Source organism: Triticum aestivum, chromosome 7B (genome assembly GCF_018294505.1).
Source record: "Triticum aestivum cultivar Chinese Spring chromosome 7B, IWGSC CS RefSeq v2.1, whole genome shotgun sequence".
In the NCBI taxonomy this organism is placed as follows: Eukaryota; Viridiplantae; Streptophyta; class Magnoliopsida; order Poales; family Poaceae; genus Triticum; species Triticum aestivum.
In genome coordinates, this window is record NC_057813.1 from 697518247 (window position 1) to 697532868 (window position 14622).

A 14622-nucleotide genomic window follows, 5' to 3' on the forward strand; every position below is an offset into this window, starting at 1 on the left:
AGGCCTCCGGCTCCAAAAATTCCGATCGGCACGATTTACGTTTTCGGCGGGCCGAACAGACCCCGCATATTAGCCCGACCATAGAAAAGTATACGGTGTCCTGAGCATTTATGGTTAGCCCCCAGAAACCCCCTATCATGATTTCATCCCCTATCGCTAGATTACATTTGCTTCGGCGAGAAATTCCTCCCTCCTCTCCTCTACTTTTCCCCTTCTACCGAGATTGATGGCCGGCGGTGCTGGTGAAAGTCATGGCGGCCACGTCGGGTCGCCACAGAGCAAGCGTGGGCAGCACGATGCGGAGGCCGGCAGCTCTAGGCGCGTCGTGGTGCCATGGAGGTCAACGCGGGCGTGGGAGCGTGGCCGGCTCTCCTAGAGCCGCGAGCTAAGCCCTTCGGTCAGCTTCATGGGGTGTCGCGCCGCTGATGAGCAACTCGTCGCCGCGGAGCGAGCAGTGGCCAACAGAGAAGAAGGTGCCACCAACCGCCTAGGGGTGATCATTATATTCTTAAATCATAGACGATAACAAATCACTATAGAGTATGATTCAATGAAAACCATATCGATACCGTGAGGATCCACAATAAGATGAATGCTTAAACAAGTCTCAATCTTCACATAAGTATGAATAGAGTTATACACCCTGATCTTACAACTTGGAATTCCTCTAACAATGGTGATGATGCGATGAAATGGAACGAAGAGGGAAAAAAGACGAAAATGATCTCTGGTGTTTCTTCTTCTCGGATCTCTTCACCCTCTCTTCTAGTAGTGGTGACAGAGGCTGGGTCTCTCTGATGCGTTGATGCCCTTTACGAAGTTTGTTCCTGTATATGAGGCGGAGCCGTGGGCGCCTGGTACGACTACTGGTATGAGTGCTTACACTCATAACAAGGGCCTGATTCACCCAAGTCGCTCCCGTGGGCGGCTGGCGAAACCCTAGCCGTCGCCTCCCGTACCTCTTCTCAGCTTCCGCCTCCCCTCGCTGCTGTCGGAGGGCGCCGCCGGGCGAAGCCCAGTTGGCGTTGGTGGCGGCAGGGCCCTTATCCCTCCTCCCCTGGTGGCTATGGCGCGGGATGTGGCGAGCGGGCGGGAAGCGTGCCGCTCCCGCAGGGCATTGCGGCGGCGCCACGGACGGTCGGGCCTTGGGTGCGGCGATGCATGGTCATGGTGGGGGCTGCGTTGCGAAGGCGGCGGGGCGGGCCGGCGTTGTGTGATGGTGGGGCGGCTGGTGCTAGTTCCGTCAGATCTAGCGCCTAGAGCCGCGTGTTGTGGATAGTGTGGGCCAGTGTCCTCCTCCATGGTGGCGATGGCATCGACATGGTGGATGCAGTGGTGTGGTGACGGTCCTTGTGCTGTTATCCCATCATGGCAATGATGTGCATGACCGGTCCTCTCGATCTAGCCGTCGATGTGTTCCGTAACTACTGTCGGAGGTCTTGCCGAAGGGTATCTGGATTGGATAGAATCTGGTTGTGCGCGTCCATATCATCCGACGTGGCTCCAGGATGGTGATGTCTACTACGCAACCTTCTTCTTCTAGACTCGCGTTGGGCCTCGAAGCGCAGAGTTTTGTAGGACAGTAGCAAATTTCCCTCAAGTGGATGACCTAAGGTTTATCAATCTGTGGGAGGCGTAGGATGAAGATGGCATCTCTCAAACAACCCTGCAACCAAATAACAAAGAGTCTCTTTGTGTCCCCAACACACCCAATACAATGGTAAATTGTATAGGTGCACTAGTTCGGCGAAGATATGGTGATACAAGTGTAATATGGATGGTAGATATAAGTTTTTGTAATCTGAAAAAGAAACAGCAAGGTAACTAGTAACAAAAGTGAGCGAAAACGGTATTGAATGCTTGGAAACAAGGCCTATGGTTCATATTTTCACTAGTGCAAGTTCTCTCAATAATGATAACATAATTAAATCATATGACAATTCCTCAACATGCGACAAAAGTCACTCCAAAGTTCCTATCGTGGAGAACATAAGATGAAATTGCTTGTAGGGTACGAAACCACCTCAAAGTTATTCTTTCCGGTCAATCCATTGAGCTATTCCTATAAGTATCACAAATAGCCCTAGAGTTCGTAGTAAAATAACACCATATGATACACATCAATGAACCCTAATGTCACCTAGATACTCCAATGTCACCACAAGTATCCGTGGGTCAATTATACGATATGCGTCAAACAACTTCAGATTCATAATATTCAATCCAACACAAAGAACCTCAAAGAGTGCCCCAAGATTTCTACCTGAGAAACAAAAGGATGAAAACATGCATCAACCCCTATGCATAGATTACCCCAATGTCACCTTGGGAATCCGTGAGTTAAGTTCCAAAGCATATATCGATTGAATCAATAGAACACCCCATTGTCACCATGGGTATCCCACGCAAGACATACATCAAGTGTTCTCAAATCCATAATAGTATTCAATCCGATAATAGTGAAACCTCAAAAGTAAAACTTAATTTATCACAAGAAGGTAGAGGTGGAGAAACACCATATGATCCAACTATAGTAACAAAGCTCGCGGTACATCAAGATCGTGCCAAATCAAGAACACGAGAGAGAGAGAGAGAGAGAGGGAGGGAGGGGAAGAGAGAGAGAGATCAACCACATAGCTACTGGTACATACCCTCAGCCCTGAGGGTGAACTACTCCCTCTCGTCATGGAGACCGCCGAGATGATGAAGATGGCCAGAGGTGATGGTTTCCCCCTCCGGCATGGTGCCAGAATGGGCTCCCGATTGGTTTTTCATGGCTACAGAGGCTTTTGGCGGCGGAACTCCCGATCTAGAGTTCTTTTCGGGGGTTTCATGATTTATAGGAATTTTTGGCGTGAGTCTCACGTCAGGGGGTTCCCGAGTGTCGGGGAACACAGTAATTTCAAAAAAATATCCTACGATCACGCAAGACCTATCTAGGTGATGCATAGCAACTAGAGGGGAGAGTGTTGTCTACGTACCCTCGTAGACCGAAAGCGGAAGCGTTATGACAACGCATTTGATGTAGTCGTACGTCTTCACGATCCGACCGATCCTAGCACCGAAGGTACGACACCTCCGCGGTCTACACGCTTCATCTCGGTGACGCCCCACGAACTCTAGATCCAGCTGAGGTCGAGGGGGAGTTTAGTCAGCACAACGGCGTGATGGTGGTGATGATGAAGTTATCGACGGAGGGCTTCGCCTAAGCACTAGAACGATATGACCAAGGTGGAAATTTGTGGAGGGGGGCACCGCACATGGCTAAACAATCAACTTGTGTGTCTATGGGGTGCCCCCTGGCCACGTATATAAATGAGGGGAGGGAAGAGGTGGCCGGCCCCAGGGGGCGCGCCAGGTGTGGGGAATCCTACTAGGACTCCCCAGTCCAAGTAGGATTCCCCTCCTCTTTCCTATTCCTAGTAGGAGAAGGAGGGAAGGAGGAAGAGGGGAGAAGGAAGGAGGGGGGTGCCGCCCCCTCCTAGTCCAATATGGACCAGCCCATGGGGCGGGGGGGGAGACCACCCCTTGAGGCCCTTCTCTCCTTTCCCGTATGGCCCATTAAGGCCCATTACTTCCCCCATCGAATTCCCGTAACTCTTCCGTACTCCGAAAAATACCCGAATCACTCCGAACCTTTCTGATGTCCGAATGTATCCTTCCAATATATCGATCTTTACATCTCGACCATTTCGAGACTCCTCGTCACATCCGTGGTCTCATCCGGGACTCCGAACAAACTTCAGTCATCAAATCACATAACTCATAATACAAATCGTTATCGAACGTTAAGCGTACGGACCCTACGGGTTCGAGAACTATGTAGACATGACCGAGACTCACTTCCGGTCAATAACCAATAGCGGAACCTGGATGCTCATATTGGTTCCTACATATTCTACGAAGATCTTTATCGGTCAAACCGCATAACAACATACGTTGATCCCTTTGTCATTGGTATGTTACTTGCCCGAGATTCGATCGTCGGTATCATCATACCTAGTTCAATCTCATTACTGGCAAGTCTCTTTACTCGTTCCGTAATACTTCATCCTGCAACTAACTCATTAGTCACAATGCTTGCAAGGCTTATAGTGATAAGTATTACCGAGAGGGCCCAGAGATACCTCTCCGAAACACGGAGGGACAAATCCTAGTCTCGATCTATACCAACCCAACAAACACCTTTGGAGACACCTGTAGAGCACCTTTATAATCACCGAGTTACGTTGTGACGTTTGATAGCACACAAGGTGTTCCTTCGGTATTCGGGACTTGCATAATCTCATAGTCGGAGGAACATGTATAAGTCATGAAGAAAGCAGTAGCAATGAAACTGTAACGATCATAATGCTAATGTAACACCCCTAGTGTCATGCTACAGTAACCCTCTGTGATTAAGCTAATCATTTTTTTCAAATAGTGCTTAATCAGCTTTGATTCAAATCTCATTTGAAATTCCACTTTGGCATCAAATTCAATTTGCAAGTGAATTTTGAAGTTGCACCAAAGTTGGTGCAAAATAGTCCATCATTTAGCCAAAATTCCATAACAATTAATTGTTAAGGAAAACAACATCACCATTGAGCTAAGATGGACAGTAGCAATTATTTTATTGCAACTTCAGCATTGTATTTTATTGCAACTTCAGCTTTTTGAATGTCATTTTAATGGTGAAAATGTAAATGGCATCCCCTGGCCTCCAAACTTTTTGTGGTCGTGCCAAACATTGCATTGTATTTATGTGGACAATTCCCATATCTTACACAAATCATTTTGGCACCACAAATATTACAAAACCCTTTCTGTAAAAAAAGGGGAAAAAAGGCCAGGCTACAGTGTGCACTTGGCCCAGCCGCGCAACAGTGCAGCCCAGCCCACCTAACCCTGCCGTCCCCTACCTCTGTTCACCAGGGGCTGGGTAGACGCACGCGCGCCATCCGTGGCTGCCGATGGCCACGGGGCGGCCATCCGGCGGCTCCCCGGTGCCTACTAGGTCGCCCCGCCCCAAACGAACCCTAGCGCCTCCCCACTTTGCCCCTCACTCTCCCTGTCGGAGTAATGGGCCACGGGTAGGCTGACCCGAGCCCCAGAACCTTTCAAGACATCGGGGCAGGCCGCGCCCCTCAAAGCCGAGTCTCAGATGTTAACTCCCAGATGAGCCGAGTCTCAGATGACGACTCCCAGATGAGCCGAGTCTCAGATGATGACTCCCAGATGAACCGAGTCTCAGATGATGACTCCCAGATGAACCGAGTCTCAGATGACGACTCCCAGATGAGCCGAGTCTCAGATGACGACTCCCAGATGAACCGAGTCTCAGATGACGACTCCTAGATGGGTCGACTCATGGCCGGCGACTTCCGGAGGAGCCGGCTTTAGAAAGTCGGCCCACGACGCTACACTCATGGAGATAGGCGGGGTGGGTACGACCACGGCGTGGCCGTCACTTCCTGCTTACGATGAGCCGGCATGGCTACAGTGTGTCGTACCGCCGGAGATCTCCGGCGTGGCCCAGCACTCTAGCCATGCCGGACCTGACCTCAGCCACAGTGCACGGCGCACTGTGGCCACGATGGCCTACCTATACGGCTCAGAGATGGCGGACCCGCCAGTCAGTGAGAGCATAGAAGACGGCGGATACGCCCCGAAGACGGCCCCGTGGGAGTCGGCTCCCCGGAGTCGGCCGACCTCTCCCACGGGTCCCACGCGCCATTAACCAGACAAGATGGGGAGTAACGACAGTGATCATCCGATAGACGGTGGTACTGTTGCCACGACCCAATGACCAAGCCTGCGTCACCAGAAGCACGGCTACAGTGCTGGACTCGCCGGCGGGACCCGCGAGTCGGCGGGCCCCATCAGTCGGCAGAGAAGACGGCGACCTGTGAGACAGACGGCTGGGACCCGCGCCCAGCTGGATTACCATTGTACCCCCGGGGGGTAGGCCTATATAAACCCCCCGGGGCACCCATGCACAGGGTTGGCATCCATTAGTCTTAGACCAGATCACATAGGAAGAAGAAAGCTAGCCTTGCCTCCTTCTACCTCAAGAATACAGCTCTAGGAGCAACCTTGTAGTCACTACGCCTTAGTGATCATGCGGAGACCCCGCAGAGCAGCAGTAGGGGTGTTATCTCCCCGGAGAGCCCCGAAGCTGGGTAAGATTCGCCGGCGTGCATGCCTTCGCCTAATCCCGTTTCCTGGCACCGGCAATGTTCTACTCGCGCCCGCCATGATAAGCCATCCTTTGGCATATGTCGCACCCAACTGCCGACATTTGGCGCCCACCATGGGGCGAGGTGCACCATCGTCCGGAGACTTGCTTTGGACGGGAACCCTTTTCCTCCCGCGCGAGCGTAGCCAGCCCGGCACGCCCGATGGCGCTTGCCTTGACGCGCTGCAAAGCGTCGATGACGCCTCCGCGGCGAGCTGCCTCGTTGACCTTCTCGGTGAGGTTAGCATCTCCGACGAGCCTGCATCCGATGCGGGCACAGGCGGCCCCGAAAGCCTCCTCGCGGGCCTCCTCGACCATCTCCACGTCGCCGGCGAGCCTACCGTGGACTTGGAGTCCGTAGGCTCCACCGACCCAATTCTAGTCGACTCTGATGGCGTGTCGCTCGACACGTTCCCCTCCAACGTAGTGATCTACGACGAGCCGCTCCCTCGCGAGGCGAGCGGCGGAAGAGCCATCACGGAAGTGCTCGTCATCAGTCATGGCGAGCACTCCGGTGAAGGAGCTCATGACCCGCTCGACGCGGCTCTGCGAGACTTGACGGTGCCCATTCTAGAGGACGCTGATGCCGAGACGCTGGAGGCATGCCGCTTTCAGCTTGTCGAAGGCGCGAAGAAGCTGGCAAGCATGAGACGCTTGTCGGAGGCCTACCGACTGGGCCTAGCCGCCTAGGCGCGGTCCGACAACGCGGCGCGGCCGTCGCCAACCTGTTCGGGGCCGATCACCCCGTATACGCCACGCCTGCGGAGAACATCCGTGCCGCCCAGGCGGCAGCAGACGAGCCAGACAACTTCGAAGGCGAAGAGCGCCGCCTAATGACCGAGTGAGTCCAATGACTCCTCAAAGCGGCCGCCGCACAGAACGAAGCCGGCTGCCACACGGAGGTGCCACAGCGACAGAATGACGACTTACCTCCCCGCCGAGATCAAGGCGCGACGTCTCGGACACCGACTAGCGGAGTCCGCAGAAGAAAAGAGAAGGATCCAGCTGTCAGCCACAGTCGGACTCGCATCACCATCGAGCGCGACCAAGACGGCCGCCCAAGAGCAGTGGAGCGGCAGGGCGACTACCTGCCTTCCCCACCACGAAGGGAGAGACGAGTCTCCCCACCGCCTATCGAGCATCCGACTCTCGGCGACTGCCTCGGCCATCGAGAGGGAGTCGGAGAGAACGACGCACGCCATCGGATCGACCGACTCCACCGATCCCTGGCGCTGGAAGAAGAAGACGAGCTGGGTCCACCCTGCTTTGGGCCCCGCATCCGAGATGAGCCTTTCCCCAAAGGTTTCACGCTCCCCCGAGACACGCCCAAATACACCGGCTCCGTGAAGCCAGAAGACTGGCTAGTTGACTACTCCACAGCCGTCAACATAGCAAACGGCAACAAGCGTGTCGCCGTGAAGTACGTTCTGCTCATGCTCCAGGGCATGGCCAGGACATGGTTGAATAGTTTTAAGCCCCGCAACATCAACAGTTGGGTCGACTTCACCGAGGCTTTTGTCCGCAACTTCACAATCACGTACAAGCGGCCCCCAAGGCCAAGACGAGTCGACGCGCGACTACCTCACGCGATGGGGCGAGCTTCGGAACAACTGCGAGGGCGTGCACGAGGTGCAGGCTATCGAGTACTTCACCGCCGGGTGCAGAGAAGGCACCCTCCTCAAGCACCGTCTCCTCTGCGACGAGCCCGAGACCCTCAACGAGTTGCTAGTCATTGCAGACAAATATGCCACAGCCGACTCCTCCATGAAGACAGAGATTCAAGTTAGTGCGACTGGAGAAGTGGCCCCTCAGGCTACCAGAACTCCGGCTGGAGAAACCAGTCGGCGACAGCAGCAGAATGATCACAAGGGCAAGGCCCCGCAGCCGACTTCCAGCAGTCGGCAGGTCGTGACAGTCGAAGACGAACAGCCTGAGGGGCAGCCTCCGGCGAAGCGGCAGAAGGGCGGCAAGTCCAACTGGTTGCCGGCCTTCTCTTATGAGCAGACTTTGGATGGTCCCTGCAAGTTCCACAACGGCGCGAAGCCGTCAAACCATACCACCCGGAAATGCCACTGGCTCACCAGAATCGCCAAGGGAGATGGACTCCTTCCTCCACCGCCTGCTGGGCCGCTGCCTCCACAGCCACCCCAGCAGCCGGCGGCCAGGCCAGCCGGCACCATACAAGATGAATACCCTGAAGAACACGGAGCTTATGTGGTGTTCACCAGTATGGCTGATGATCGACGAAGCAGACGGTTGCAGCAGCAAGAAGAAAACGCAGTAGCATCAGATACTCCAGAGTTTATGCATTGGTCCGAGAAGCCTATCAGTTGGAGCAGAGAAGATCACCCATAGGTGATGCCGAATCCGGGCTCCTACGCCTTGGTTCTGAGTGCCACCTTGGCCACTAATAGGCGGGCCGCTCGCTTCTCGCGAGTGTTGATAGACGGAGGCAGCAGCATCAACATCCTGTATAAGGATACCATGGAGAAATTAGGAATCAAGCAGAAACAGCTTCAAAGCAGCCGAACTGTTTTCCACGGCATTGTGCCTGGCCTTTCCTGCTCCCCAATCGGCAAGATCCAGATAGACGTCCTCTTCGGAGACAAAGATCATTTTTGCCGAGAGCCAGTCTGGTTTGAAGTGGTGGACGTTGACAGCCCATACCAAGCGTTGCTTGGCCAACCTGCTTTAGCCAAGTTCATGGCGGTCCCCCACTACGCCTACCTCAAGATGAAGATGCCGAGTTCAAAGGGGATTCTGACCGTGGCTGGCGACTAAAGGAAGTCGTCCGCCTGCACAGCCGAGAGCAGTCGGCTGGCCGAGTCCCTGGTGATCGCAGCTGAGAGGCGGCTCCTTGACCGAGTTGTGACGATGGCCGGCAAGCAGCCAGAGATGTCGCCCGACCCCAAGGAGTCGGAAGCTGAGGGTTTGTTCAAGCCGGCTAAAGAAACAAAGAGGATACCTTTGGACCCGGAGCACCCGGAGAGGCACGCTGTGATAGGTGCAAACCTAGACAGCAAATAGGAAGGCGACCTCGTCGATTTCCTCCGTGAGAATCGAGACATCTTTGCATGGTCCCCTAAAGGCATGCCAGGTGTACCGACGGAATTCGCCGAGAACAAGTTACATGTCCGATCTGATGTGAAGCCCGCCAGGCAACCCTTGCGCCGCCTGTCAGAAGAGAAAAGAAGAGTTGTTGGAGAAGAGATAGCCCGACTCCTAGCAGCCGGCTTCATTATGGAGGTGTTCTTTCCAGAATGGCTGGCGAACCCGGTCCTAGTGTTGAAGAAGAACAAGCAGCGGCGGATGTGTATCGACTACACAAGCCTCAACAAAGCTTGCCCCAAAGATCCATTTGCTCTGCCAAGAATTGACCAGGTGATAGACTCCACAGCCGGATGCAAGCTGTTGAGCTTCTTAGATGCATATTCAGGATATCACCAGATCAAGCTGAACCCGACAGACAGACTGAAGACTGCTTTCATCACGCCGTTTGGGGCCTTCTGCTACCTGACTATGATGTTTGGCTTGAGGAATGCCGGCGCCACCTTTCAGCGTTCCATGCATAAGTGTCTCCTCAAGAAACTAGGCAAAAATGCCCACGTCTATGTAGATGATGTGGTAGTGAAGACGGAAAAGCGGGGAACATTGTTGGAAGATCTCCAAGAAACGTTTGAGAATCTGCGCCGATTCCAGATCAAGCTCAATCCGGAGAAGTGCGTCTTCGGAGTACCAGCTGGCCAGCTCCTTGGCTTCCTGGTCTCTGAACGCGGCATAGAGTGCAACCCTGTAAAGATCAAAGCCATCGAGAGGATTGCAGTCCCTCGCCGACTGCTAGATGTGCAGAAATTCACCGGCTGCTTGGCGTCCATCAGCCGATTCATCAGTCGGCTGGGCGAAAAGGCTCTCCCTTTGTACCAACTGATGAAGAAGACCACCTTTTTTGAGTGGAACCACAAGGCGGATGAAGCATTTCTCGAGTTGAAGAAGACGTTGACTACTCCCCTTGTGCTGGCGGCTCTGACTCCCAAAGAGCCTATGCTCCTATACATTGCCGCCACCAGCCGGGTAGTCAGCACAATTGTCGTAGTCGAGCGCAAGGAGGAAGGCAAGCCGCTCCCTGTCTAGAGACCAGTATATTACCTGAGCGAGGTACTGTCGACCTCCAAGCAGAACTACCCCCACTACCAGAAGATGTGCTACGGCGTGCATTTCTCCGCCAAGAAGTTGAAGCCTTACTTTCAAGAACATCCAATCACTCTAGTTTGCACCGCTCCACTGGCCGAGATCATCGGAAGCCGTGATGCTTCAGGCCGAGTAGCCAAGTGGGCCATAGATCTGGCTCCCTACACCATCTACTACCAGCCCCGCACCGCCATCAAGTCACAAGCACTGGCCGACTTCCTTGTCGATTGGGCCGAGACCCAGTACCTGCCGCCAGCACCCGACTCCACCCATTGGCGTATGCATTTCGATGGCTCCAAGATGCGCACCGGACTGGGAGCCGGCGTCGTCCTCACCTCCCCCAAAGGCGACAAGCTCAAGTAAGCCCTACAGATCCACTTCGCCGCCTCCAACAACATTGCCGAATACGAGGCGCTCTGTAACGCCCCGGATCTGATGCGCCAGGTGTCTGCCAGTTATTCGCCGTCGTTGCCATGTAATTTGCTTGCGTGTTGCATTTTATCATGTCATCATGTGCATTGCATTGCATACGTGTTCGTTTCTTGCATCCGAGCATTTTCCCCGTTGTCCGTTTTGCAATCCGGCGCTCCTATGCCCTCCGGCGTCCCCCTTTTGTCCCTCGTTGTGAGCGGGTGTTAAACATTCTCGAAATGGACCGAGTCTTGCCAAGCGGCCTTGGTATAGCTCCGGTAGACCGCCTGTCAAGTTTCGTGCCATTTGGAGATCGTTTGGTACTCCAACGGTTAACCGGGTAACCGTAAAGCCCCTCTCTCTTTGCAGCCCAACACCCCTTCCAAAGTGGCCCAAAACCCATCTAACTCCCCTCCATGATCTCGGTCGTTCGATCACGATCGCGTGGCCGAAAACCGCTCCTCATTTCGACACTCCTAGCTCCCTCCACCTATAAATATGTGTCCCTCCCGGATTTTTCGCGCAGACGAAACCCTAGCCCCGCTCCCCTCGCGCGCCGGACATGTCCACTCCGGCCGGACATGTCCAGCTTCCACCTCACCCCGGCCAATCCGGCCTCGCCACGTCAGCGCCGCCGCCTCCCTCCACCTATCAGCCGCCGCCACGTCACCAGCGCCACGTCCCTCTCTCCTTCCCGCCGGCCGCCCTCCTCTGCCTCGTCACCGGCGCGCCTCCGCCCCGACGCCGCGCGTCGCCCGGCCGCCACCTCCGGCTGCCACATCGCCCCCGCCGTCCTGCACGCCGCCCGGCACCATCGCCGTGCGCCGCGACCTCGCCGTCGACCGGTGAGCCGCCCCCGCGCTTCCTCTCCGGTGTCGCGCCACCCGTCTCCGGCGCTCGCGTCCGGAGCCGCCCCTCGGAGACCGCGCCCGGATCTGCCTCTTCGGCGCCACCCCGGTCTCCCCTCTTTCAGCTCCGGCCGCCTCCCTCCTCTCCGGCAAGAACTCCGGCAAACTCCAGATCTGATCCACGAAGGTTGACTTTCCCCTTCCCCGAAAACGCCAGTCCCGAATATTTCAACATTATCATGCCATGTTCATCGCATCACATCTCTGCATCCGTAGCTCTGTTTTGTGCGTGTAATATGTCAAATTGTTTGTCTCAACGAGTAAATCATTTCATTCCATTGCATCATATTCATTTGAGCTCATCTTGATGCCTGAATCATCATTGCAAGAGTGCTTCATGATGTTAATCTGCTAAAACTGTTATAACTAGCTCTTTTGTTTTTTTGCCATAATTGATGTGTGCATCCTATGAGGTTGATGTCTACATGTGTTTTGACCTATGCCATGTATTCTTTACAGAGGTGCTTACCATGTATTTTTATGATCAATTTGGTGACTAGCACAAGCATGCAAACTAGGCTTCGTGATATTGCTAATTTCAGTCCCTGTTCTGCTGTTATTTTGATGCCATGTAAACATGATGCTACAGAGAGATCCATGCTTATTTTGAGATACTTCAGTAAGCATGTTTTGAACATATGGTTATTCTTTAGCCATTCATGCCCCTGGTTGGAATTATTGACTAGTCTAGCATGTCATTTTCGTGCTCTACTTTTGCTTCAAAATGTTTACTAGCAGATTGTTTACATGTTATTCAATTTTGCAAAGGTTGTTGTAGTTGATCCTTGCATGCTATGAACTTGTTCTTGCCTTGTTTTGTTTCACAAACATGTCTTCTTGCTGATGCTATGCTTATCTTGTCATGCAAATACTTGTGGTGAGTGAATCAAGCTTGTTTAGGAGGGTACTTGCTGTTGATGTTTTGCTAAGCTGAGTCTGTTATTTCGTGATGCTATGTAAACCTGCTGCTACTAGTCATTCTATGCATAATCTGGAGATGTTCACTAAATGTGTTTTGTTCCACATGTCATGATCTATCCATCCATGCCCCTGGTTGCATTTATAGCCTGCTGTAGCTTGTTCATATCTTGCTCCAAAGTTGCTTGATAATGTTGCTGTCAGCCTGTTAACATTAAGTTCAGTTGTTGCCATGTGTTTTGCTAGTGATCCATGCACCCTATGACCTTTATATTGCCATGCTTAGCTTCACAAACATGTCTTCTTACTGTTGGTTACCTTGCCATGCCATGTATTGCTCTGTGGTGCCATGCTTAGCTTCACAAACATGTGTTTTGCTAGTGATCCAACAGTTGTAATATAACTGTTGGTGAGTGGCTCAAGCTCACCAACATGCCTTCATAATTCTGTTCCTGCCATGTATGAATCTGTAATATAACTTGCCATGTTTACATGGGTGCCATCGTATTTTATGATCCTTTTTGGCTCTTGGTCAGTAAAGGACTTTTGATCTATGCATTTAGTAGATTCATGCCATACCTTTGTTTGCCATTATAAGTTCCTGTGACATGTTGTTTGATAGCTCTGAACATTGCAAGCTGATGTTATTTTCTGCAAAGTCTGAAACTGATATTACTTGCAATCTTACCATGTGTGTTTGAGCATGTTCTAGTGATTTCTGGAGATAGCTCAGTGTTAATGTTTTGTAATGCTTTACCTGTACATCATGCCCATGTCTTTTTTTTTCATGTTGAGATGCTGTAGCTTATTGTTTTGATGCTTGCAATATGCCTAGTTGCTGTTTTGGACAGATTGTTGCTATAACTTGTATAGTGTGCATGTGTTGAACCGTTGCTCCGTTTTGAGTGTGCTCTATCTGAAACTTGCTTAGAATTGCATGTAGTTTCATATTATCATGTTGCATCCTTGTTTTGATGTGTTTGCTTGATGTTTGGGTGCATTTTGCATCAATGCCATGTTTACCTTGTGTTGCTCATATCTTCTAGGCCGTAGCTCCGAACTAAATGAACTTTATATGTAACTTGACTAGAATCTCGTGTAGATCATCTTTGTGCATATTAACTTGCTGTTTAACAACTTCAACTTAATGTTTGTTCAGATCTGGACCAATTTCGAAATATGCATATGAGGACTTACCGGAATTGTTATATGTTGTTCCCGGCCTCATTTAAACTTGCTTTGATGTGTTACTCTTGTATGCATCATCTCTTGCCATGAGTAGCTTCATGTAGTCTTGTCATGCATCATGCTTGTTGTGCATCATGTCTTGTCTATGTGTGGTGTGTTTACTATGTTGTCTGCTTCTTCTTGTTAGTTCCTGTTTTGTTGCGGCCGTGAGGATTCGTTCGTCTATGCTTGGTTCGTCTTCGTGGCTTCATCCGTTCGTTTTCTTCATGGACTCGTTCTTCTTCCTTGCAGGATTTCAGGCAAGATGACCGCTACCCTGGATCTCACTACTATCATTGCTATGCTAGTTTCTTCGTTCTATCGCTATGCTGCGTTACCTATCTTTTGCTCATCAAGCCTCCCATATGCCATGAACCTCTAACCTTTGACACCTTTCCTATGCAAACCGTTGTTTGGCTATGTTACCGCTTTGCTCAGCCCCTCTCATAGCGTTGCTAGCTGCAGGTGAAGTTGAAGATTTCTCCATGGTGGACAGGATTTTGGTTGGGATATCACAATATCTCTTATATTATTAATGCATCTATATACTTGGTAAAGGGTGGAAGACTCGGCCTTATGCCTGGTGTTTTGTTCCACTCTTGCCACCCTAGTTTCCGTCATACCGGTGTTATGTTCCCGGATTTTGCATTCCTTACGCGGTCGGGTGATTTATGGGACCCCCTTGACAGTTCGCTTTGAATAAAACTCCTCCAGCAAGTCCCAACCATGGTTTTACCATTTGCCTCACCTAGC